Below are 25,811 nucleotides of genomic sequence, written 5' to 3' on the forward strand. Positions count from 1 at the left end.
GAAAACGACTCAGGAAATGCTGCAGACTACAGGTGATGAAAGAGACATGATGGCTAAGTGAATTACGTGATTCTGGATTTTCTTCTGCTCTAATGGACATTACTGGATCAATGGGCATCATCCAAATAAAGTCTACATATTAGATAACAGTACTGCTACTGTTTCAATATTCATGTCCTAATTTTGATAATTTGATAATTACACCGTGGTTATATAACATTATGTCCTTAGTCTTCAGGAAATACACGTTAAATTATTTAGAAATAAAGGAACGGCATTTTTACTGCTCTCATGTGGAACAGAAACACATATACAAGGTGGGAGGGGGAGGAAGGGGAGAGAAAGATTTAAGCAAATGTAATAAAATATTAACATCTGAAAAACCTGGGTGGGCCGGGCACAGTGGCTCACGCCTATAATCCCAGCATTTTGGGAGGCTGAGGCAGGCGATCACCTGAGGTCAGGAGTTCGAGATCAGCTTGACCAATATGATGAAACCCTGTCTCTACTAAAAATACAAAAATTAGCCGGGCGTTGGTGGCGTGTGCCTGTAATCCCAGCTACTTGGGAGGCTGAGACAGAATTGCTTGAACCTGGGAGGCAGAGGTTGCAATGAGCCAAGATCGCGGCATTGCACTCCAGCCTGGGCAACAAGAGCGAAACTCCATCTCAAAGAAGAAAAGAAAAGAAAAGAAAAACCTGGGTGAAGGATAGATGGTATTCTTTGTGTTCTTTCTGAACCTTTCTGTAGTCAGAAATTTTATCAAAATAAAACTGCAAAAGAAAGAACTACAGTATTCCATTTAACCTTTATTTGGTAGCTCAGAACTTGTGTGGACATTAGGGACATAATATAACTTAGTGTGCCCTCTGGGGCCACTAAGGTATGTCGGACTATTTGCTCCTAGCCAGATGTCTCCAGCCATGATTATTTTTGAACTTTTGTAAATACTTTTAACATTCTTATTGTCTACTCCATGCAGATCAGGCCAGGCCACTGCTGATTGCAGCTTGCCTCCAGTAGCCTCTCTTTCACTTCAAATTAATTGTTCTGTTATAGGCTTGAAAACTCATCTAGTTCACATTCATTTTACAGATGAAAATACTCTAGCCCAAAAACGTATTGAAGGTATCCAGATCATAAAGAACAGAAACAGGATTTAAACAATTCCGAAGTTCTTTTTTTGTGATATCATACTGATTTGATCAGTGTATAAAATACAAATAGTCTCTTGGTGAAGAACTGTGTTACAGGTAAAGCTCAAGAACTTGAAGGAATGGGTTTTGCCATACTAATCTTAGCTTCCTATTAGCCTTTTTTTTGTTTACTTTCGAGTGGCCAAATATGCCTCTGCAGATTAGTAAAGTGTTGATGTATTTCAAGATTTTCCCCTAAGCCTGCTCTTTAACAAAGAAACCTACATGTTTCATAATCTCTGGATATTTTACATCTTACTGAGTTGGCTGCCTGTATTGCCTGAAGTTTAGATTACTACTCGCTTTGATTTATATAGACAGACAACAATTCAACAAAAGACTAAAAGAACACATGCCATTAAGTCATCTGAAACTGACTGTAGCTTAGAATGTACAACAAAATTTTAGAGCACCTTGTTCCTCCAAAAGTATTTTTCCATATATTTTCAGATAATTGAAAGAACTTTTTGCTTCCTGACTTACTGTAAACATTTAATGGAATGAAGTATCTTGAATTCCTTGGGGTCATTCTACCCAAAGGACTGGGATTTATTCCAGGGCTTCTGAATGGCAAGAGTTGCCTGGAACAGCCAAATCCCTGAAATGGTTGAAACTGCATTTTGAGAAGGGTGATATGAAACAACTTTCAAGCCACAATGTCGTTTTGAGATAATTTCCAAACCCAAATGTTTGTAAATTTCCATCAATGAGGGACTGTTTAAAGTAGCTATAATACATCAACATGAGAGAATACCATAGTATCATAAGAAAAACTGAGGAAATTCTTTAGTGCTGGTATAGAATGATCTCAAGACATTATTAAATGAAAAGTACAAAATGTAAAGCACATCATATAAAAAATTAACTCAAATAAAACACAAACTTATATGTAAGAGCTAAAACTATAAAACCCTTAGAAGAAAACATACGAGTAAGCTCTGTGATCTTGTATTAGGCAATGGTTTCTTAGATACCACACCAAAGCATGAGTAACAAAATAAGTAAAAGGTAAATTGGACTTACCCAAAATTTAAAACTTTTCTGCTTTAAACTACCAAGAAAGCAAGAAGACATCCACAGAATGGGAGAAAATATTTGCAAATCATATATAAGAGACTCATATTCAAATATATAAAGAACACTTATAAATCAACGATGCAAAGATTAAACAATTTAAAAATGGATACTGTACATGAATATCATTTCTCCAAAGATATACATAGCCAATAAGCACTTAGTGGTGCTCAAGGATCACTAAGTCATTAGCAAAAAGGCATATTGGAACCACAATGAAATACTACTTCACACTCACTAGGATGGCTATATCAAAAAGATGGCACTAACCAGTAGCTGGAGAGGATGCAGAGAAATTAGAACCCTCTACATTGCTGATGGGAACAGAAACGATGCAGCCTTTTGAAAAACAGTCTGGCGGGACCTCAAATGGTTAAACACAGAGTTATGATGACTCAACAGCAATCCTAAGTACGCACACAAGAGAAAAACATATCCCTCATCTTATGAATGGATAAACAAAATGTGGTATATTCACACAATGGAATATTATGGCTATAAAAAGAAATGAAATATTGATACATGCTACATCATTAATGAAAACTGAAAATGTTATGCTAAGTGAAAGATGCCAGACAGAAAAGGCCCATATTATCTGATTCCATCCATATGAAATTTCTAAAACTTGGAAACTCACAGATACAGAAAGTACATTAGTAGTTGCTAGGGGAAGAGAGACTAAGCCCTAATGGATGTAAGGTTTCTTTATGGGGTGATGAAAGTGTTCTAATATTATATAATGATGGCTGCACCACACTGTGAATACACTGAAAAACCACTGAATCCCACTTGAAATGGGCGAATTCCACAGTACGTGAATTATATCTCAACAAAACTTCTGTTTAAAAAAAAAAAAGGCGGCCGGGCGCGGTGGCTCAAGCCTGTAATCCCAGCACTTTGGGAGGCTGAGGCGGGTGGATCACGAGGTCAGGAGATGGAGACTATCCTGGCTAACATGGTGAAACCCCGTCTCTACTAAAAATACAAAAAACTAGCCGGGCGTGGTGGCGGGCGCCTGTAGTCTCAGCTACTTGGGAGGCTGAGGCGGGAGAATGGCGTGAACCCGGGAGGCGGAGCTTGCAGTGAGCCGAGATCACGCCACTGCACTCCAGCCTGGGAGCACAGCGAGACTCCGTCTCAAAAAAAAAAAAAAAGGCAGCTGTAGAACCATGTGTATGGGATGCTATCACTTATGGATTTGCTCACATCTCCATAAAATATCTCTGGAACCATACACAGGATACTAACATTGGGTTCCTCAGCAAAGGGACAGGGGACTAGGAGGAAGACTTTTTATCATGTATTCTTTTTTAACTTTTGAACTATGTCAACATACTACTCTCTAACATTTTTATTTAAACGTGAAATACAAGATCTGGTGTGGTGGTTCACTCAGCACTTTGGGAGGCTGAGGCAGGAGGATCACTTGAGCCTAGGAGTTCTAGACCAGCCTGGGCAACATAGTGAGACCCCTGTTTCTACAAAAAATTTTTTAAAAATTTGCCAGGCATGGTGGCTCATGCTGTAAATCCCAGTTATTTGAGAGACTGAGGCGGGAGGATTGCTTGAGCCTGGAAGGTTGAGGCTGCAGTGAACTGAGATCGCACCACTGCACTCTGGCCTAGACGACAGAGTGAGGCCCTGTTTCAAAAGAAAAAAAAAGGGAATGAAATTAGAAAATGTTTTTAACAGACTAGTTCCTTCTACTGGCTTAGCAATGCAAGGCTCTATGCAAAACAATACACTTGTGGGCTGCAAATGGTAATGAGTGTTAAAATTAGGCTGAAACAAGAGAAGTATTTGTACAGTTTTCTTCTTCTATTGTATAATTCTGGTTCCATTAACGTTTCCTGATTGATCTTCTAACTCTCTATATATCTCACTGGCTCTCTGATGAACAAATTTTCTGTCTCTTGTTTGGAGACCCAAACTGAATAAATTTCTGCTATGAAGGATCAAATTCCCAAATTTCTTATAAAAATAAAACCACAGCAAGAATAACAAACCTATTTTTTCTTAAATTTTGTGATAAAGCTTCTCTCTACAAAAAGTTGTATTTTAGAGGAAACTAAGAATGGTAAATCACCCTTAATTTAAGAATATATAGCCCTTAGGAAAAACCGGCTTAGAAACACGTTCCACTCCTAAATTTCCATCCAAATGAATTAATATTGCCCTCTGAAAGCCATTCCTCATTTTTCAACAACTTTGTCACAGAGCTCGCCCACAAACAGGCTTCTAAAACAGGCCACTGAACCCCACCTCCACTCACAACAGGTGCAGAAGGAAATAGCACCCCCTTGGTAAAGTTCTCCCTTCCATCTGATTCCAGGGTGCAGCCCTTTCCATTTTGGAGAGCTCTGTGCTACAGATCTTATTCAACGTATGTACTTTCTTCACTCTTCTGTTATTGGTGCCGATGCTGCCCACCCCTTTGCTGATGCAGACGGGGAGGGAGAGCTGCTTTACAATGCTGCATAACATGCCAAGACAGCCTCAACTCCCTCGCACGGCACACAGAGCCTTTCAAAGGCTGGCACCAGGTTACCATTCCAGCCAGTTTATCGTTCTCATCTCACCCCAGAGCCTACATTTCTGCCACATCAAACTTCTAGCCCTTTCCCCAACAGAGCACACTCTTTATAATATGCTTTATATGCTCTCTCTCAGTCTGAATGCCTTCTCCACCAACCCACTCCCGTTGGGCCAGCAACTCCCACTCTTCCTTCAAGGCAACTCCAAGGCAATCACCACTGCAAAGTCTTCCCTAACTCGTGGTCTCATCATAGATATTTTTTCTGAAGTATAAAGGAATTTTTTATTTTAAAAGACTTATAAAGGCATAAAAATTGGCACAGTTCATGTAATCGAAGACACCACTGATGGTAAGACGCATTATTTTCTGTGTCACCAAGAAATAAAAATGCTGGCTATGACTCACCAACAATTGTAGGGCATAGCCCAATGTCAGAGATATTAAAATGTTAAAAACTGTGTCAGAATTAATGCAAGGCAGTAAACCACAAACCTGAAAGGCATGTTGTCTTCCAACTATCAGTTAACCTATAACACATCTCAATAATTGTTTTCCAGAGTCTCCCTGGCTTCTGGCATCTAAGACTCTGAATTTTACTCAAATTTGGTTCTTCTGTCTCTCGGTTCTTAGCTCAGAACTTAAAATCCAGGATATGCATAGGAAAATGAGTCCTATTTATTAAGTTTGAAAATAAGAGTGCCCATTTATTCAAAACATGTTTAATAAAATACAAAAAGAATATGATAAAATATAGAAATCAGTAATATCATGAAACTAAACAAAAACAAAAAAAAGCTTCTTTGCCCAGAGTGACCCAGGCAATCAATACCCAACATTTCAGCATCAGTGTTAACTCAAACTTAATAGAGACACTAAGCATTTTCAGTGTTTTTAAAAGACACACAGGATATTCCCTGTGGTCAAGTTTCCAAAAACATTCTTGACATTAGTCTGCTGAATCTTCTATTCACACTACTAGTGACATGGTGTTTAGTACAATGCAAGGTTTTTGCCCCATAACATAAACAATGACAAGCACTTAAAAATATATTTGTGGCCAGGCATGGTGGCTCACGCCTGTAATCCCAGAACTTTGGGAGGCCAGCGTGGGTGGATCACGAGGTCAGGAGATCGAGACCATCCTGGCTAACACGGTGAAACCCCGTCTCTATTAAATGTACAAAAAATTAGCCGGGCAAGGTGGCAGGCGCCTGTGGTCCCAGCTACTCGGGAGGCTGAGGCAGGAGAGTGACATAGACCTGGGAGGCGGAGCTTGTAGTGAGCTGAGATCTGGCCACTGCACTCCAGCCTGGGCAACAGAGTGAGACTCCATCTCAAAAAAAAAAAATATATATATATATATATACATACACACACACTTGTAATAAAGAGTCTGACATCATTTTTGATATTTGACTGCCAAGAGCCTTCAAGCTGTACCCCTTTCCTCAGGGCAAGCTAATAAGAAAGCCCAGGTGAACCATCCACCATCACAGGTGGGAAGTTCAAACCAAGACCTGGCTGAAGGAGCACATAAGGACCTTCACTCCAGACTCAGCAACTTATCACCATAAAAGTAGAGCCAGTCTCCTTTTCCTGCTTTCTCAAGCCACTCTTGTACGTGCATAGGAAGCCTGCCCTGCTCTCCCCAGAAAGCCACAGTAAGTCAGTCATAAACCCTTTTCGTACCGTCCTGGTACACATGTGGTATCATCAATTTACATATCTTAACCAAATTTTGCAGTGGAGGGGAAAAGTAGTGGATCCATCCGCCTGTGCAGAATAAACACAACATTTATTCTTAAACTGATGGCAGTAAACATTATTCTGTTTTGATCTTATTCCCAATTTAATGGAAATAAATTTAATGAAACAAGTGGATAAAAATATTTACTAGTTGTTAGAGTCTGTAACTTTTATTAAGGTCTATATGTGAACTTAGAAGGAGAAAATGGGCAAACCACTGTCTATCTGGAAGTTCCTGGTTTTTTTTTTGAGATGGAGTTTCGCTCTTTCGCCCAGGCTGGAGTGAAGTGGCGCGATCTCGGCTCACTGTAACCTCTGACCCCCAGGTTCAAGCGATTCTCCTGCCTCAGCCTCCCCAGTAGCTGGGATTATAGGTGCACAGCACCATGGCCCACTAATTTTTGTATTTTTAGTAGAGACAGGGTTTTGCCATGTTGGCCAGGCTGGTCTCGAACTCCTGACCTCAGGTGATCCACCCGTCTCGGCCTCCCAAAGTGCTGGGATTACAGGCACGAGCCATTGCACCCGGCCTTTATTTGGTTTTTAAAGAACACTTAGACTCTGTTTGGACACACTTCCTAATTGTTTTACACATCAAAAGTTGTCCCCTTAGTAAGTTTTTAACAAGATGTCTAGAAAGGTTTCCTGAAAAACTTCCAGTGTGACCATGTGGTCTGCAACTATGTGAAACACAGGGTTACCCGAGACAAGAAAGAATGATGTGGGACCTTGTGCAAAAAGTCCTCCATGTCTCAGTTTCTCATACTTTCAAGTTTATTCTAATAGTAATGACTTCAAAGAGTTATTACAAGAATGAAATGAGTTAATATTTGTAAAGGGCTTAGAAGAACGCCTGTCCATTACATACCTCAGTGTAATAAAAGCCATCTATGACAAACCCACAGCCAACATAATAATGAATACAGAAAAGTTGAAAGCATTCCCTCTGAGAACTGGAACAGGACAAGGATGCCCACTCTCACCACTTCTCTTCAACATAGTACCGGAAGTCCTAGCCTGAGCAATCAGACAAGAGGAAGAAAGAAAGGGCATTCAAATCAGTAAAGAGGAAGTCAAACTGTTCTTGTTTGCTGATGATATGACTGTTTACCTAGAAAACCCTAAAGACTCCTCCAGAAAGCTCCCAGAACTGATGAAAGAATTCAGCAGTTTCCAGATACAAAATTAATGAAAACAAATCAGTAGCTCTTCTATACACCAACAGCAACCAAGCTGAGAATCAAATCAAGAATCCAACCCCTTTTACAATAGCTGCAAAAAAAAGTAAAACAAAATACTTAGGAATATACCTAACCAAGGAGGTGAAACACCTCTACAAGGAAAACTACAGAACACTGCTGAAAGACATCACAGATGACACAAACAAAAGGAAACACATCCCATGCTCATGGACAGGTAGAATTAATATTGTGAAGGCCAGGCACGGTGGCTCATGCCTGTAATCCCAGTACTTTGGGAGGCCAAGGTAGGAGGATCACGAGGTCAAGAGATCGAGACCACCCCAGCCAACATGGTGAAACCCTGTCTCTACTAAAAATACAAATATTAGCTGGGCTTGGTGGCGTGTGCCTGTAGTCCCAGCTACTAGGGAGGCTGAGGCAGGAGAATCACTTGAACCTGGGAGGTAGAGGTTGCTGTAAGGCAAGATTACGCCACTGCACTCCAGCCTGCCGGCAGAGCAAGACTCTGTCTCAAAAACAACAACAACAACAAAATTGTGAAAATGACGATACTGCCAAAAACAATCTACAAATTCAACACAGTTCCCATCAAAATACCTCCATCAGTCTTCACAGAACTAGAAAAAACAATTCTAAAACTCATATGGAGCCAAAAAAGAGCCTGCAAAGCCAAAGCAAGACTAAGCAAAAGGAACAAATCTGGAGACATCACATTACCTGATTTCAAACCATATTATAAGGCCACAGTCATCAAAGCAGCATGGCACTGTAATAAAAATAGGCACACAGACCAAAAGGAACAGAATAGAGAACCTAAAAATAAACCCAAATACGTACAGCCAACTGATCATTGGCAAAGCAAACAAAAACACCAAGTGGGGAAAGGACACCCTATTCAACAAATGGTGCCGGGATAATTGGAAAGTCACATGTAGGAGAATGAAACTGGATCCTCATCTCTCACCTTATATGAAAATAAACTCAAGATAGATCAAGGACTTAAATCTAAGACCTGAAACTATAAAAATTCTAGAAGAGAACATTGGAAAAACCCTTCTAGACATTGGCTTAGGCAAGGATTTCATGACCAAGAACCCAAAAGCGAATGTAATAAAAACAAAGGGCCGGGCGCGGTGGCTCAAGCCTGTAATCCCAGCACTTTGGGAGGCCGAGACGGGCGGATCACGAGGTCAGGAGATCGAGACCATCCTGGCTAACACGGTGAAACCCCGCTCTCTACTAAAAAAAAAAATACAAAAAAAAAAACTAGCTGGGCGTAGGTGGCGGGCGCCTGTAGTCCCAGCTACCGGGAGGCTGAGGCAGGAGAATGGCGTGGAACCCGGAGGCGGAGCTGCAGTGAGCTGAGATCCGCCACAGCACCCAGCCTGGGCGACAGAGCAAGACCCGCCTCAAAAAAAAAAAAAAAAAAAAAACCAAAGATAAATAGCTGGAACTTAACTAAAGAGCTTTTGTGTGGCAAAAGGAACAGTCAGCAGAGTAAACGGACAACCCACAGAGTGACAGAAAATCTTCATAATCTATACATCTGATAAAGGATACTAATATCCAGAATCTACAACGAACTGAAAAAAATTAGCATGAAAAAAGGAATAATCACATCAAAAAGTGGGCTAAGGACATAAATAGACAACTCTCAAAAGATATACAAACGGCCAATGAACATATGAAAAAAAGCTCAACATCACTAACGATCAGGGAAATGTAAATGAAAATCATAATGCGTTATCACCTTACTCCTGCAAGAATGGCCATAATCAAAAAATCAAAAAATAGATGTTGGCATGGACGTGGCAAACAGGGAACACTTCTACACTGCTGGTGGGAATGTAAACCAGTACAACCACTATGGAAAACAGTGTGGAGATTCCTTAAAGAAGTAAAAGTAGAACTACCATTTGATACAGCAATCCCACTACTGGGTTTCTACCCAGAGGAAAAGAAGTCATTATATGAAAAAGACACTTGCACACACGTTTATAGCGGCACAATTTGAAACTACAAAAATGCAGAACCAACCCAAATGCCCATCAATCAATGAGTGGATAAAGAAACTGTGGTTCAAGCAATTCTCCTGCCTCAGCCTCACAAGTAACTGGGATTACAGGTGTCCACCACCAAGATTTTTTCAAATTTTTTTTTTTTAGTAGAGAAAGGGTTTCGCCATGTTGGCCGGGGAGTGCAGGAGTCAAGATCGTGCCACTGCACTCCAGCCTGGGTGACAGACCAAGACTCTGTTTCAATAAAAAAAAAAAAAGGAAGCTGTGATATATATATATATGATGGAATACTACTCAGCCATAAAAAGGAATGAATTAATGGCATTCACAGCAACCTGAATGAGACTGGAGACTATTATTCTAAGTGAAGTAACTCAGGAATGGAAAACCAAAAATCGTATGTTCTCACTCATAAGTGGGAACTAAGCTATGAGGATGCAAAGCATAAGAATGATACAATGGACTCTGGGGACTCAGGGGAAAGGGTGAGAAGGGGGTGAGGGATAAAAGACTACCAATTGTGAGCAGTGCATTCTGTTTGGGTGATGCATGCACCAAAATCTCACAAATCACCACTAAAGAACTTACTCATGTAACTTCATGGGTGGGAGGGCTGGGTGGGGCACGGGGGAGAGCAGTGGACCAAGAAACTATCTCTGGGAGGCAGGGAGGTGGCAGGAGGCAAGACTTCATGTGAGCTGAGGCTCCAAGCCTCTGTGCATACTCCACTGCTTCATCTACTTTCCCATGGAAAATATAAATTGAGAGATAAAATAATTAAGAATTTTAAGACAATCACTGTAGAACATTAAACCTCAAGTTGGTTGTGAGTGCAAGGCCCATGTTACTGGTTGCATGCCTATAAAATCATTAAAAATTCTGCAAAATGTTCTCACAAAATGTCTGATTTGAGTGATAAAACTTATTAGTAGGCCAGACACAGTGGCTCACGCCTATAGTCCCAGTACTTCGGGAAGCCAAGGGAGGTGGATTGCTGGAGCCCACGAGTTTAAGACCAGCCTGGGCAACATGGCAAAACCCCATCTCTATAAAAAGTACAAAAATTAGCCAGGCATGGTGGTACATACCTGTAGTCCCAGCTGCTAGGGAGGCTACGGTGGGAGGATCACTTGAGCCCAGGAGCTGGAGGCTGCAGTGAGCTGAGATCATGCCACTGCACTCCTGCCTCGGTGAAAGAGTGAGACCCTATCTCAAAACAAAACAAAACAAAAACAAAAAACCTAAAAATACTTAACTATAATCTACCAATTGAATGAACTGAAAAACATATTTCTCTGTCACATTTACAATTCTGTATCCTAGCAAATAAAATACACATGGTTTAAAGTTACCACTACCACCACTATCACTATCTGACAGGAGAAGTTTCAATGGAGTGGCAGAGGCAGCTGAGGGATGGCTGGACAGAAGAAAGTGGGAAGGGAGGGTGTACATACAAAAAAAGGAGTATAGTCCATTTTTGTAAAAATTTGCTAAGAGTTACAGCCCAGAAATGTAGCTAAAGAGGATTGTAGAACCAACAGAAGGCTTTTAAGATTAGAAATTCTAGCTCATGTTTGTATTGTAGTAAGAATGATCTAAAGAGGGCAATTATTAAAGCAACAAATGCTTCAGGATGTAAAAAGAGATGGTAGGGTTTTCCCAGGGTTGTGGGATTGCCAAGTAAGTGCAATGATGGCACAGAAGGGCTGGGGAAGTAGGAGCCTTTACAAAGGAATGATTATAACAATGAACTATGGACTCCAAGTTGGGGCGGGAGAGGGAAGCAGCCAGGAAGTAACGAATGCAAAACAAAAGCAGGGAGGGATGGGAAGAGTTGATGAGTTCCAGAAACTCTCCTAGTGAAACTATAAAAGGAGATGGTGCTTGAAGGGTGGGATAAGATGTTGGAGTTGCTACATTTTCTGGTAATGAGGTTCTGAGCAGATAAGAGGGATAAGGAAAGACAGCCAAAGTAGAGGTTTAGAGTGGTGGCTGTAGTTAACAGGGATATGACAAATGAGGGGGCAAATCCAGACACTTTTGAGAGTGAGGTACAAAACAAAAGTTCTCTAGATGTATTTCCCATGTATATGGCTGCTTACCAGGCTCCCTCCCTGGGGCTTCTCTGGGTGTCATTGCAATGTTTAATGTTTATGGGAAGGCAACACATACAAAGAATTTGAGAGCTCAATTTCTACATTTGTGTAAGGTAAACTACATATCTTAGAATTTTTGAAAGCTTTAATTATTATTTAAAAGTTCACTCTGCACACCACCAAATTCATTCAACAAACACCTGAATTCCTTCTACGTCCCAGTCACTTTTCTAAATCTGGGGAGGTGAGGTAAGGAAAGGGAAGGATTCTAGGATGAAGACCAAATTTTTGGCTTGGCTGACTTGAGGGAAAGACAAATAGGACAACAACAAGCAAGCACAATAGCGAGTGGCGTGCAGAAGGAAACACAGTTTGAAGAGGAGAGATATATGGAGTTGAGTTCTGAGCATACAGAATTTGAGGTGCCTCTGGACATTCAAATGGATATGTCCAGTGGTATGTAATGGTCAGTAGGTAAGATTCTGCAGTTCAGAGCACTGGGGATATATTTGGGAGTCACCATTTATTCAACAAATACATAGCTGCCACATATTCGCTATCAACAAACAAAAATGGATGAAATTACCAAAGATAAGCATGTAGTCAGACTAGCAAAGGGCTGAGAGCAGAACCTGCCTAAGGAAAATCAACACTGGGGCACAGGTAGAGGATGAACACTTGAAGAAGACAGGGAAGGGAGATGAGAACCAGGAGTAATGTCACAAAGGCAAAGGAAATGAGATCAAAGTGGTCAACAATGTCAAGGAAAGCAAAAAGGTCTGGAAAGAAAAGGCTGAAACAGGTTAGTTGATTTGGCAATATCAGGTGCCCTTTATCAAAGTGTCAAATAGTGAGAGGAGGAAGAAGTCAGATAGCACCAAGTTGAGATATGAAGAGAAAATGCTAAAATAGAGACAACAAAGAATAGATTTGTTTATGATCATGGGAAGCCACAATTTGAGATCTCCACATATGGCTTCTCTTTTAAAATTCGTTAGTTATTTCTGTGAAGTTGCTTTTTGTTAAGATTAACATTACAATTGGGGGACTCTGAGTAAAGCAGATTACGCTCCATTATGATGTAGGTGTGCCTTATCCAATCAGTTGAAGGTCTTAACAATAACAAAGACTGACCATCCCTGAAAAAGAAGGAATTCTGCCAGCAGACTGCCTTTGGACTTGAACTGCAACTTTTCCCTAGGTCTCCAGCCTGCCAGCCTACCCTACAGATTTTGGACTTACCAAGCCTCCACAATCATGTGAGCCAATTCCTCTCTTTCTATCTATCTATCTATGCCAGCAAAATATAGATAGGTTATCCATCTATATTTATATAAAGAAAAAGAGAATGCACACACACGCACATCCTGCTGGTTCTGTTTCTCTGGAGAACCCTAATTTTGGTATTGAGAGTGGCTCTAAAGGAGCAGAATCTTAAGGATGAGTTCTCTGAATTGATTCTAGGCTTTCAGGACTTGGCTCTCTAATGGATTAAAGGACACTAATTACTATTTCCAGTAGTAAAGAGTGCACTTACGGGTATGATGTGGCAATAGAGATATGCAAAATATCACCATTGGGTACTTTTAATCAAACACATATAAGAATACGGTTCTGGGTGACCACAAATACTATGCCTTTAAAGATTTTTGTCAAACTAATGAGTATAATGAGATTTGTTGGTTACTCCTAATGGCAATGGACAAAGTGAGAAAAGAAATGGATGAGCTCAGGGATTCAAATTCCCAGCTTGAGCACTACATATCTGACCAGAAAACTTTTATGTCTGAAAGATACCCTTATCTCCATTAGCCGCAGAGCTGAGATTGCTGAAAATCAAATCCAGAATCTTATTCTGCAAATGACTGAACAACAGCACAAATGGAATTCCCAACCTCTGCAGGGTGTCTACTACTAAAGTGAGGGCATTGATTGGGAAAGAATGGGATCCTGAATACTGGAATGGAGAAACGTGGGAACTCCCTTATGGAGCTGGAAACATTGAATCCCTAAATTCTTAGGAGTCTTCTTTGCCAGTGGAAGCAGCCATCCACCCACATCTGAGGAGATTAAACCTGCTGTGCCTGAGGAAACTTTAACAGCCTCCCCTGAGGCAGCTGCATTGCAAGACACTGCTGATTCTCCTCAGGACCTACCCCCAACACCTCTCTTTGCTTCTAGATCTATAACTAGACTTAAGTCTCAGGAGGCTCCCAAAGGTGAGGTACAAAGTGTGAACCATGAAGGTGTACATACTCTAAAAAAAGACTTGATTTTTCTGATTTATATAAACAGAAATCTGGGGAATATGTGTGGAAATGGATATTAAGGGTATGGGATCATGGTAGAGGGAATGTCAAGTTGGGTTAGACCAAATTTACTGATATGGGCCCACTAATTACAGATTCTGCATTTAATGTTGCAACTCAGGGAGTTAGAAAGTGCCCTAACAGTTTGGTTTGTTGGCTGAAACATGGACCAAAATGTGGCCCTCAGTAAATGAACTTGAAATGCCAGGCTTGCCTGGGCTTACTCTGGAGGAAGGCATTCAAAGGTCTAGGGAGATTGGAATGTTACAGTGGGTTTATCTTTTAAGATCTACTTACTCACCTGTGAGTGTCCAGAGGACGTATCTTTTTTTTTTTTTTTTTTTTTTTTGTGAAAGAGGGTTTTGCTCTGTTGCAGGCTAGAGTGAAGTGGCTCAATCATAGCTCACTGCAGCCTTGAGCTCTTGGGCTCAAACAATCTTCCTGCCTCAGCCTTTCACGCAGCTAGGACTACAGGCTCACACCACTAAGCCTGGCTTTTTTTTTTTTTTTTGACAGAGTCTCACTCTGTCACCCAGGGTGGAGTGCAGTGGCACGATTTCAGTTCACTGCAACCCCACCTCCTAGATTCAAGCCATTCTTGTGCCTCAGCCTCCTGAGTAGCCTCCTAAGTAGCTGGGATTATAGGCAAGCATCATCACGCCCAGCTGATTTTTGTATTTTTAGTAGAAACGGGGTTTTGCCATGTTGGCCAGGCTGGTCTCAAACTCCTGACCTCAAGTGATCCACCCATCTCAGCCTCCCAACATGCTGGGATTACAGGCATAAGCCACCATGTCCAGCCAGAGAACACAACTTTCACCACATGACTGTGAAAAGCAGATCTGTGAGGGGAGTCCCAGCATTTTAAAAGAACTTTGTGACACTCTTATCTATAGTCTAGAACTTACAGTGGGAACTGCTGTCACTAAATTGGGAAACATAAATGCAGTGGGAATAAATTAGATCGTAGGATGACAGGGGCCAAGTGGCAGCACTGAACTTCTAAAAGCAAGGTAGGCATGACTACCATGATGGACAGCAGAGTCAAGGCACAGTTCGAAGTCTGATTCTCACAGATCTATGGCACTGATCGGTTGGTCATGGTATTCCTACAAGTGAAATAGATAGGAAGCCTACTAAATGGGGAAGCCTACTAAATTCTTACTTGACCTATATAAGCAGAAAAGTTCTAGGGCAAGTGAACAAAAATCTAATGTGAATCATAAAAACAGAAAGTCAGGACCCTTCAATCAATTCGCAAACTTGTGCCAGTTCACAGATTTAGAATTCCTTGAATAAAACACAGGCTGAGTCCAAAGTAGCATAAGTATCTAAAGGAGTTTCAATGAACGCTCTTAAGTGGAAAGCACATTAGCTTTATTGACCAAAACATTTAAAGAATTAAAACGACTTTGGGAGGCCAAGGCAGGCAGGTCACCTGAGGTCAGGAGTTCAAGACCAGCCTTGTCAGCATGGCGAAATCCCATCTCCACAAAAATTAGCCAAGTATGGCAGTGCATGCCTGTAATCCCAGCTACTCGGAGGGCTGTGGCAGGAAAACTGCTTGAACCCAGGAAGCAGAGGTTGTGATAAGCCAAGGGCACACCACTGCACTCTAACCCGGGCAACAGAGCTAGACTCATCTCCAAAAAAAAAAAAAGGAACTAAAATGAGCTGGGTTTGACACACCTATAGTCCCAGTTACTTGGAGGCCGAGACAGGAGGATCACTTGAGCCCAAAAGTTTGAGGCTACAGGGAACTTTGATCATACCTGTGAATAGCCAGCCACTGCACTCCAGCCTGATCATCATAGTGAGACCGCATTTCTAAAAATGAAAAAATAAAGAACTAAACTGTATTTTGTAGTTTTTTGTTTGTTTTTGGGACAGGGTCTCCCTCTGTCGCCCAGGCTGGAGTGCAGTAGCGTAAACATGGCTTACTTCAGCCTCCATTCCTAAGTAATCTTCCCAAAGATGGGGTTTTGCCATGTTGCCCAGGCAATATTTTGTAGTTCTTAGTACTTACTAGAAGGAAATTTCTGAGATAAGATATTGTACAGGCCAGCAAGCTAATCAAAAATCCTTAAGGCCAGGTGTATTTCAGAATATAGAATTTTTCGGATTTTAAAAAATTAATACAATACCTATATTATATGTTACATAATAGTCCCAACAGAGTATAGGGCAGCATCCCACAATCAAACATATTAATATCTCTGTGGTAAAAAATACAATTAATCATACCAAATAGGATCACAGTTGTAAACAGTATCTTATTACTCCAGGTTGAATTTTGCAGCCAAAGAATTTGTATCAAGCTTAGGAAAAAACTTAATTTTCAAAGTTTTTATGGCTTTGGAGTTACAGATAAAAAAACTGTGGACCTATAATTTGTTTTTTGGTTTATTTTTACTTTGTAAAGATGGGGTCTTGCTATTTTGCCCCAGCCAGTCTTGAACTCCTGTCCTAACGTGATCCTCCTGCCTCCTTAGCCTCCATTTCTGATCCTTTTTCTTTTTTTGAGACACAGTTTCACTCTGTCACCCAGGCAGGAGTGCAGTAGCACAATCTCGGCTTACTGCAACCTCCGTCTCCCAGTTTCCAGTGATTCTTGTGCCTCAGCCTCCCAGATAGCTGGGGTAACAGGTGCGTGCCACCACATCCAACTAATTTTTTGCATTATTAGTAGAGATGGGGTTTCATCATGTTGGCCAGGCTGGTTTCAAACTCCTGCCCTCAAGTGATTCGTCTGCCTCGGCCTCCCAAAGTGCTGGGATTACAGGCGTGAGCCACTGCACCTGGCCCATTTTCTGGTCTTAAATCCATATTATTCAACTTGATTATAAATTAGCATCACCTCTGTTCATTATTAATCCATTCACCAATTTCTTTAGTGTGCAAGATTCAGCAAGCCTCACTGGAGTTCTAAATTTGCAGTCACTGAAGAAAAAAAAAAAAGAATTAAATTCCTAATAGCTGAAAATGATCAAGACTCAAAGTTCCCAAGAGTTAACAGACAAGTGCTAGACCTCCGACTTGTGGCAGATAACATGGCTACAGAACGATGGGGCAGAGGAGCCAAGAAGAGGTACAAGCAAGGAGTCTCTGGTTTGGATGCCTGGGCCTGTTTGGACATTTTGTAGGGCAAGCATGCCAGGAGTCTAATTGCAAAAGGACCTGCACAGCCTCCAGAGAAGAACTCATCTCAAAGGAAGAAAGTCAAGGCTTAGTGGCTTCTTCTACATGTCATGTCAGCTAATGAGGGGCAAGGAACCATTCTGAGCCCAGTAAGGTATCAGACACTCAGTATAATGGATTCATGCTTGTGCTCTCGATAGCAGGAGAGGTATGAGTGACAAGAACCTACAAGAACCACATCAGCTGACGCGGTGGCTCACATCTGTAATCCCAACTCTTTGGGAGGCTGAGGCAGGTGGATCACCTGAGGTCAGGAGTTCAAGACCAGCCTGGCCAACATGGTGAAACCCTGTCTCTACTAAAAAGACTAAAATTAGCCCGGTGTGGTGGCAGGAACCCATAATCCCAGCTATTCGGGAGGCTGAGACGGGAGAATCGCTTGAACCAGGGAGGTGGAGGCGCAAGTGAGTGGAGATCGTGCCACTGCACTCTAGCCTGGGCCGTATCGAGAGACTCTGTCTCAAAAAACAAAAAACAAACAAACAAACAAAAACCAACATCATTAAAAATCCCTGAGGAGCATTCAGAGTATTGGGTGGCACAAAGAGATTCTGCATGGTTGGTGAGGATGGCTTCAACACAGCAGCTTTATTTCTCTTTGACAGAGTCAGCAGTATCGAGGCATGAGGGATCTTGGCACAAACAACATTACTCCAAAGAGGAAGAAATCTGGATGCCCCAGGACAGCTAAAAAGCCACTCTGTAAACACTTAAGATATTCCAGAATCTTCCCCAAAATGTTTAGAGACTTTGAAGAAAAAATTCCATAATATAGGAGAGTGGTTGCAAACATGTGCTTTGGAGTCTCAACTCTACCATATATTAGCTGTGTGATCTTAGACAAGTTACACAATCTCTCTGAAACTTAGTCTTCTTATCTATAAAATTAATAAAAAATAATTACTGCACAGAGCTGTAAGGAGTATGTAAGTAAATTGCTTAGCAGAGGCGTGGCACATAGTCAAGCACTCAATAAATGAGAGCAGAGCAGAAGATATAACATGAACCTAGTTCTATGCCCTAACTTCTTTTTTTTTTCTTTTTTGAGACGGAGTCTCGCTTTGTTGCCCAGGCTGGAGTGCAGTGGCCGGATCTCGGCTCACTGCAAGCTCCGCCTCCCGGGTTTACGCCATTCTCCTGCCTCAGCCTCCCGAGTAGCTGGGACTATAGGCGCCCACCACCTCGCCCGGCTAGTTTTTTTGTATTTTTTAGTAGAGACGGAGTTTCACCGTGTTAGCCAGGACGGTCTCGATCTCCTGACCTCGTGATCCACCCGTCTCGGCCTCCCAAAGTGCTGGGATTACAGGCTTGAGCCACCGCGCCCGGCTCTATGCCCTAACTTCTAAGGGCTAAGAAACAGAAAAGGGAGAGGGAGAAGTGAAGACATCTCCGTAACTGCTCACTCACTCTCTTTCTTTGCCCTTTTCAGACATCTAGGAGATTTCAAATATTTGCATTTTACCACATTTCTCTTAGGAACCTGAGTCTTCTATCTATGCTTCCTAATCCTCAGCAACACCCTTTGGAAGAACGTATGTAGCAATGATAACCTGGACTTGACTAGAGAATAACTATTAGACACTGTCTGGCCACAGGGTCACTAGGTTCTCATTGAAGCTAAACTGACAATATAACACCTTATAACTTTTCATCTTTTCAAGTCTACCAAGTGTTATCTGGAAGAAGCACATGATTATTTTAAATTTATATAACTCCACATCGTAAACTTAATGTTTGGAGAGAAAAGAACACATTTCTGAATTTTAATAACAGCGTCTTTTTTTTTTTTTCTTTTGAGACAGGGTGTCTCACTCTATCACCCAGGCTGGAGTGCAGTAGCATGATCTCAGCTCACTGCAACCTCTGCCTCCCAGGCTCAAGCGATTCTCATGCCTCAGTCTCCCGAGTAGCTGGGATTATAGGCATGCGCCACCATGCCCAGCTAATTTTTTTTATTTTCAGTCAAGATGGGGGTTTTATCATGTTGTCCAGGCTGGTCTTGAACTCCTTAGCTCAGGCAAGCCATCCGCCTCAGCCTCCCAAAGTGTTGGGATTACAGGCATGAGCCACCAGGCCCGGCCGATAACAGCATCTTTTAAAATGTACACAATAAACTCCCTAGATCTCAAAGTAGAATATCAGGGTCCCAGTACAAAAAAAATGTTCATTGCAAGTTCATCAAGGTTTGCTCAGTTGGTTGCAGCATGCTCCTAACAAAACTTAAGTCACGGATTTCATTCTATGGGGCAATCTTATCTGCAATACACAGGATAGGCAAAGACATACTGCCATTTCTAACCCCAATCAATTAAACCTAAGTACTGGATTCAATCTATCACTGTTGCTAAAAAATTACTCAAGCTCTATGTTCTGACAGTAAGATCAGAGGTATCAAAAGGTATCACAGTTTCTAGAGACTCTGAGTTTAGAAGAAAAAACCTACTGAAGGAGGATTTATCAATGAAATCGTCTTGGATAAAGGCCTAATGGGATCAAGAAAAAATTGTAAGTGAATAAAAAATTACAGTAGCCACATGCATTGAAAGACAATGAATAGGTTGGGCACGGTGGCTCATGCCTGTAACCCTAGCATTTTGGGAGGCCGAGGCGGGTGGATCACCTGAGGTCAGGAGTTCGAGAGCAGCCTGGCCAACATGGTGAAACCCCATCTCTACTAAAAATACAAAAAAAAAAAAAAAAATTAGGGCCGGATGCGGTGGCTCACGCCTGCAATCTCAGCACTCTGGGAGGCTGAGGTGGGTGGATCACCTGAGGTCAGGAGTTGGAGACCAGCCTGCCCAACATGGCAAAATTCTGTCTCTACTAAAAATACAAAAAATTAGCCAGGCATGGTGGCAGGTGCCTGTAATCCCAGCTACTTGGCAGGCTGAGGCAGAAGAATCACTTGAACCTGGGAGGTAGAGGCTGCAATGAGCCAAGATCATGCCACTGCACTCCAGCCTGGGCAACAGGAGCGAAACTCTGTCTCAAAAAAAAAAAAAAAAAAATTTAGGCGTGGTGGCTCATGCCTGTAATCCCAGTTACTCAGGAGGCTGAGGCAGCAGAATCACTTGAACCTGGGAGGCAGAGGTTGCTGTGGGCCAAGATTGCACACTGCACTCCAGCCTGGGTGACAAAACGAGACTCTGTCTCCAAAAAAAAAAAAAAAGTGATAATGAATAAATAAAGGGGTTTAAAGGCAAAGATATAAATATCCCAGGAGAAAACTACGATTTATCAATTTATGCACTATGGTGAATGGAGTCAACTGACCTCTGCTTTCTTACAGCAGCAAAAATTCCAAAGACTTTTGTCTGGACTCTAGGGCACTGCTAATGTCAAAAGACTTAGCAAAGTAAGAGTGGAAAAGGAAAAAAGGAATATCATTCAAGATACATGAAGGCTTAATATCACCAGCCTTAGGGGTTAAGTCTCAGAGCCATATGACACTTGAGACCTCAGGAGATGCTTCTAGTTCTTCTAATAATTATATTGCCTTTGATGGGGCTAAAGACTAATTTATAATAAATTATATGCCAAAGCTTACCATTTTACTCTCCCTTTTAAAATGACATCTGTGGTCTTAGAGAGCAAGATTAGAAATCTTTCCAAGGTTGAGGTACACATGAGATGCATGTCTTACACAAATAATTCAAATTCTCAGATAAAAGATACAACTCAAAAACACTCAGGCTCCAGTTAGAAGGCTGTAATTATCCAGGAGAGACGTGATTGTGGCTGTACTATATTAGCTTCAGTGCGGATGCAAAGGGGATGGTGAGAAATATTTAGGAGGTAGACCAGCATCTACTGGCTGGAGGGGAAACAGCAATATTTCTGAAAAGCTATGTTTTTCCCAATTAAATCACATTTTTAAAACTCAGTGGGAAAGATCAACCTTTAAAGAAATCCTACAACATATCCCGTGTAAGTTTTAAAAATATCTTGTAATACAAATAAGATGTTCCATTTTTTAAAAATTTGCAGCAAATTTTCATATTAAATCAATCATAGTTTCTTAAAAGTTGTGACTGTCGGGAATTTAATCTGTCCTTTGGCATTATTTATTTGAGTAGATGTTTCCTGTCTGTCACTTCTCACTAGCATCTAGGCTCCCGGCTGCATCCCATACATAAACAGTGCCTGGTGCCTAGTAGGTGTTCATTTAAGTTGAATAATAAATTAGACTTAGTAAAAACACAAATTTGCATTTTATGTACTTTTGCATATAGCTGTCTTTCACTTAATATTTATCTTTTTCTTTTGGCAGCATCTAAGCCTAGTGGATATTCTGGAGTTGGAGTAAACAAAAATATATTTTATAGGACTAAGTTTCTATTTTACTATCCCAACTAGTAAACAAGTAAAAGGCAAGGGAACTGATAATGAGAAATAATCAAGCAATGCATGAAATCACACTTGGGAAAAATATTCTTCTTGCATAAACACATATTGAGTACCTACTTATACCATGCTAAATCATAACTACATATTGCAAACTCCTACCAAACTGTTGTCAAGACATGCCTATGCCTCACTGCCATTTAACAAATATTTTTAGCATCTACCATATCCACTATGTTAAGCACTAGGAAACTTCTATAAGCAAGACAGATGCTTTGTCTGTCCTAGATTCTGATGGAGGAAAAAAAAGAGAAGAAAAACCAAATAGAAATTACAATAAGGAGGTAAACAGCAAACCAGCAAATAGTAACAGGTAAGTATCCTAGAATAAGGTGGTCAGAGAGGTCTCCCTAAAGAAGTGAAACTTACGTTAAAGCCTCCATGATGAAAGGGAGCCTGCCCCGGGCAACATCAGAACAGCTAGTTCAAAGGCCCTGAGGTGGGATGGGCGTCACAGAGCAGAAAGATGGCAGGGTGGCTTGAATATAGTGAGAAGGGGGTGGTGGGTGGTACAAGTTGAGGTCACAGACATAGGCAGAAACCAGATCACAAAGAGCTTTTTAGGCTATGGGAAGTTTAAATTTCATTCCAAGTGCAATGGGAAGTCATTAAGGATTTTAAACAAGAAAGCAACATGATCTGATTTGCATTTTAACAAAATCATTCTTGCAGTGTTGTGAAGAATGGATTAAAAAGAACCAAGCAGGGTACTGGGCGTGGTGGCTCATGCCTGTAATCCCAGCACTTTGGGAGGCTGAGGCAGGCCCGTCACTTGAGGTCAGGACTTCCAGACCTGGTAAACATGGTGAAACCCTGTCTCTACTAAAAATAAAAAAAATCAGCCAGGTGAGGTGGCTCAGGCCTGTAATTCCAACACTTTGGGAGGCCAAGGCTGGTGGATCACGACGTCAGGAGTTCGAGATCAGCCTGGTCAACATTGTGAAACCCAGTTTCTACTAAAAAATACAAAAATTAGCCAGGCATGGTGGCATGCACCTGTAGTCCCAGCTACTTGGGAGGCTAAGGCACAAGAAGAATCACTTGAATCTGGGATACGGAGGTTGCAGTGAGCTGAGATTGCACCACTGCATTCCAGCCTGGGCAAGACAGAGCAAGACTCCATAACCAAAAAAAAAAAAAAAAAATCCCAGAGGGGGAAAAAGAGGAAGAGCAGCTGGAAGACTATCATAGTAATATAGGCAAGAAATGATGGTGACTTTGACTAAAAGGCTAGGAGAGGAGGTAGAAAAAACATCAATTCCAGATGCATTTTAAAGACGGGAGAACTGATTGGATGTGAAGGACAGGGAAGAATCAGGCATGGACCCTAGGTTTCTGGCCTGCACAATTAGATGTATGCAGGTTCCATTTACTGAAATGGATGGTACAAATTATGGAGATTTAGTCCTCATATACTGTGTGCTCATTTCAATTGCCAAATTCAGTGAATTCTTATCACATTTAATCTCTCTTCATCTGACAATGCTGAAATACCAAACTCGCCTGGTTTTTCTCTTAGTCACAGAGCCTCTTTCTCAGGTTTCATATACCCCAGAACTCTGTCCTTGGCTCTCTGCGATGTTCTTCAGTGCATTTTCCCTGGATGACCTCATCCAAACAATCCAAGCTTTAACTATTAGCCACGTAATTCTCCAAATCTCCATTTCCAACCAGAACTTTCTCCTCACCTCCAGAACTGTCTATCCAATTGTTTTCTGCCCATCTCCATTTGGCTGTCTTACCCGAATCTCAAACTCAACATGTTCAAAATTATCTCCATCATCTTCTTCCCCCAAGACTCCTATTTACCCATCTGTGAAAAGGCCAAAAATATGCCCAGCTTCCCAAGCCCAAAACCTATGATCATTTTATCCACCTCCTCTTTCAAGCCTGCATCAATGTTTCCAAGCTCTATCAAATGTACTTTCTAAGTGGCTCATGAATATGTGTCCTCTCTTCATGGCCCAATGCTTGAATTCAGATCTTCATCATCCTCCCTTGGATTATTACAATAGTCCTCTGCCTTCTCTGGCTTCAGCCTCACCCCACTCTAAGCCATCCTTCACTTCTCAATAGACAGAGAAATCCTCATTGGATTAAGTGTGGCAGACAAGGCCTTTTGTAAGTTGGTGCCCTTGGCAGGCTCTCCTGCCTCAACTCCCACCATCCCCCTTATATACAGTCCAACTTCCCACTATACTGAACGACCAACAGGTTCACTCATAACTCTGTATGTACTTCTGCTCCTCCTCCATGCCTACTCAGTTTAAACTCCTTTCCTCCAGTAGCCTGAACTACAATCTGAGATAATGACCCTCCTTCAAGCTTCCACAGTACATCTTTACCAATGTGCTTCTGACCCTACACAGTGGCACACACCTGTAGCACCAGCTGCTTGGGAGGAAAAGGCAGAAGAATCACTGGAGCCCAGGAGTTTCAGCTCCAGAGCAGCCTGGGCAATACAGTGAGACCCATCCTACCACCACCTGCCGCAGGGAAAAAAAAATAGACTTCTTATAGCACTTTTCACAGTGTTTCTCTCACTGAATTGCAAATTATTCAAAGGTGAGGACTCTCTTTCCTAGAGTAGCTTGGTGCTTAACACTTAAAAGGTGCTTGGTAAATGTTTGCTGAATAACTGTCTTGATAAAACTTGAGAAGCTTTCCTGTAAAAGATGAACTCTTATGTGCAGTATCCATGACCAGAAAAACGGTGATTTGGCAACAATTTTAGATACAATAATTTTCTAAATTGAACCAATAACATCAGCTGTTGATTTGTACATATCAACATTCATCTTCATTACTGAAGAATAACGTCCAAGGTGTATGGGGCTATTACTCTAGTGACCTTTCCACTACTATGTAGTTTTGCACTCCTGCTACGTTTAACACCCCGATTTTAATTAAGATCACCCTAACTGCTTTGTCCTCCATAGCAATGTCTGACCTCTCATGCATAATAATTGTCTGAAGCATATTTCTGATGAACCTTAATTTTAGGCTATTTTCTATTTGTTTGATTAAACACAAATACCACCACCACCAAACACACTTTTAACCTTTTTTTCTAAGACAAAATACAGAATGGATTGTGTCTCATACAAAGTGTGTCATCATCTGTCAACCTCTGGAGGGTAGGGAGACTTTACCTTTGCGCTTTACAGCTCCTGGAATCACGGTTTAAGTGGAACAGTTGGTGATCCAACAGAACTTCACCTAGTTTCCCTGGTCCAAGGATTATATTAAGAACTTTTCCATGAAGAAAGAAATTACTGAGTAAACTCTGGTATTCAGATACTGTGATGCAACTGACATTTTGAAAACAAAAGGAATGAAAAAAAATCTACGCGGTTTCTTAGCAGCTGGCCCTCTTTATAACTATTTTTTAACCGAATTCGGAGACAGCAACAAGTACTTTGCTTTGAACAACACAGAAAAGTCCTGTGGCAGATACCACTTCAGATGTCCATAAAACAACTCATCCAATTCCCATAAATTGAGGCCAAGGTTTACCTTAAGCTTGAGTCACAATATTTGGTAAGAAAAAGGAGCTTTTTTTTTTCCTTTAGGAAAATTATGCTTTTTAATGCTCTGTATCTTGTCAAATTATGGTGGCTACGTCTGGAATTATGATGGATTTGACCAAATTCTTTTAAGCCAGGCCATCTCACTGGTATTCCAAGCTCTTTGCATTCTAACCTTGAAGTAACAATATTTTATATTGGCGTTTTGCAGACGATGGAAATTAGGCAAATGAGATTCCAGGACTCTTATTACGGAGACTTAAATCTGAATGAGAGCATGGGAAAGGCAACTTACAAGTACAATAAAACCCTGGCTTAACAGGAAACGAACCAACAAAGGCCCTACAAATGAAAAACCTGCAACCTTCCGCCACCTCCCAAAGGTGGAGAACGCCAGAACCCTAGTTCCCGAATCAGAATCCGGGAGGGCCCAGACGATCCAGAGTCACCGTGAGGAGAGGGCAGGCGGTGCCGCGAGGGCTCACCGCAGCCGCCCGCCGG

General features: G+C 41.4%; 1 protein-coding gene across 8 annotated transcripts in view; it reads right to left on the reverse strand.

The window, feature by feature from the left end:
- The window catches only part of MPZL1 (myelin protein zero like 1), a 71,362-nt gene that overhangs the window by 37,271 nt on the left and 8,280 nt on the right, over window positions 1-25,811 (reverse strand). The gene's annotated exons all lie outside the window — the stretch shown is intronic.

The sequence above is a fragment of the Papio anubis genome, chromosome 1 (assembly GCF_008728515.1).
Source record: "Papio anubis isolate 15944 chromosome 1, Panubis1.0, whole genome shotgun sequence".
NCBI classification, from domain to species: Eukaryota; Metazoa; Chordata; class Mammalia; order Primates; family Cercopithecidae; genus Papio; species Papio anubis.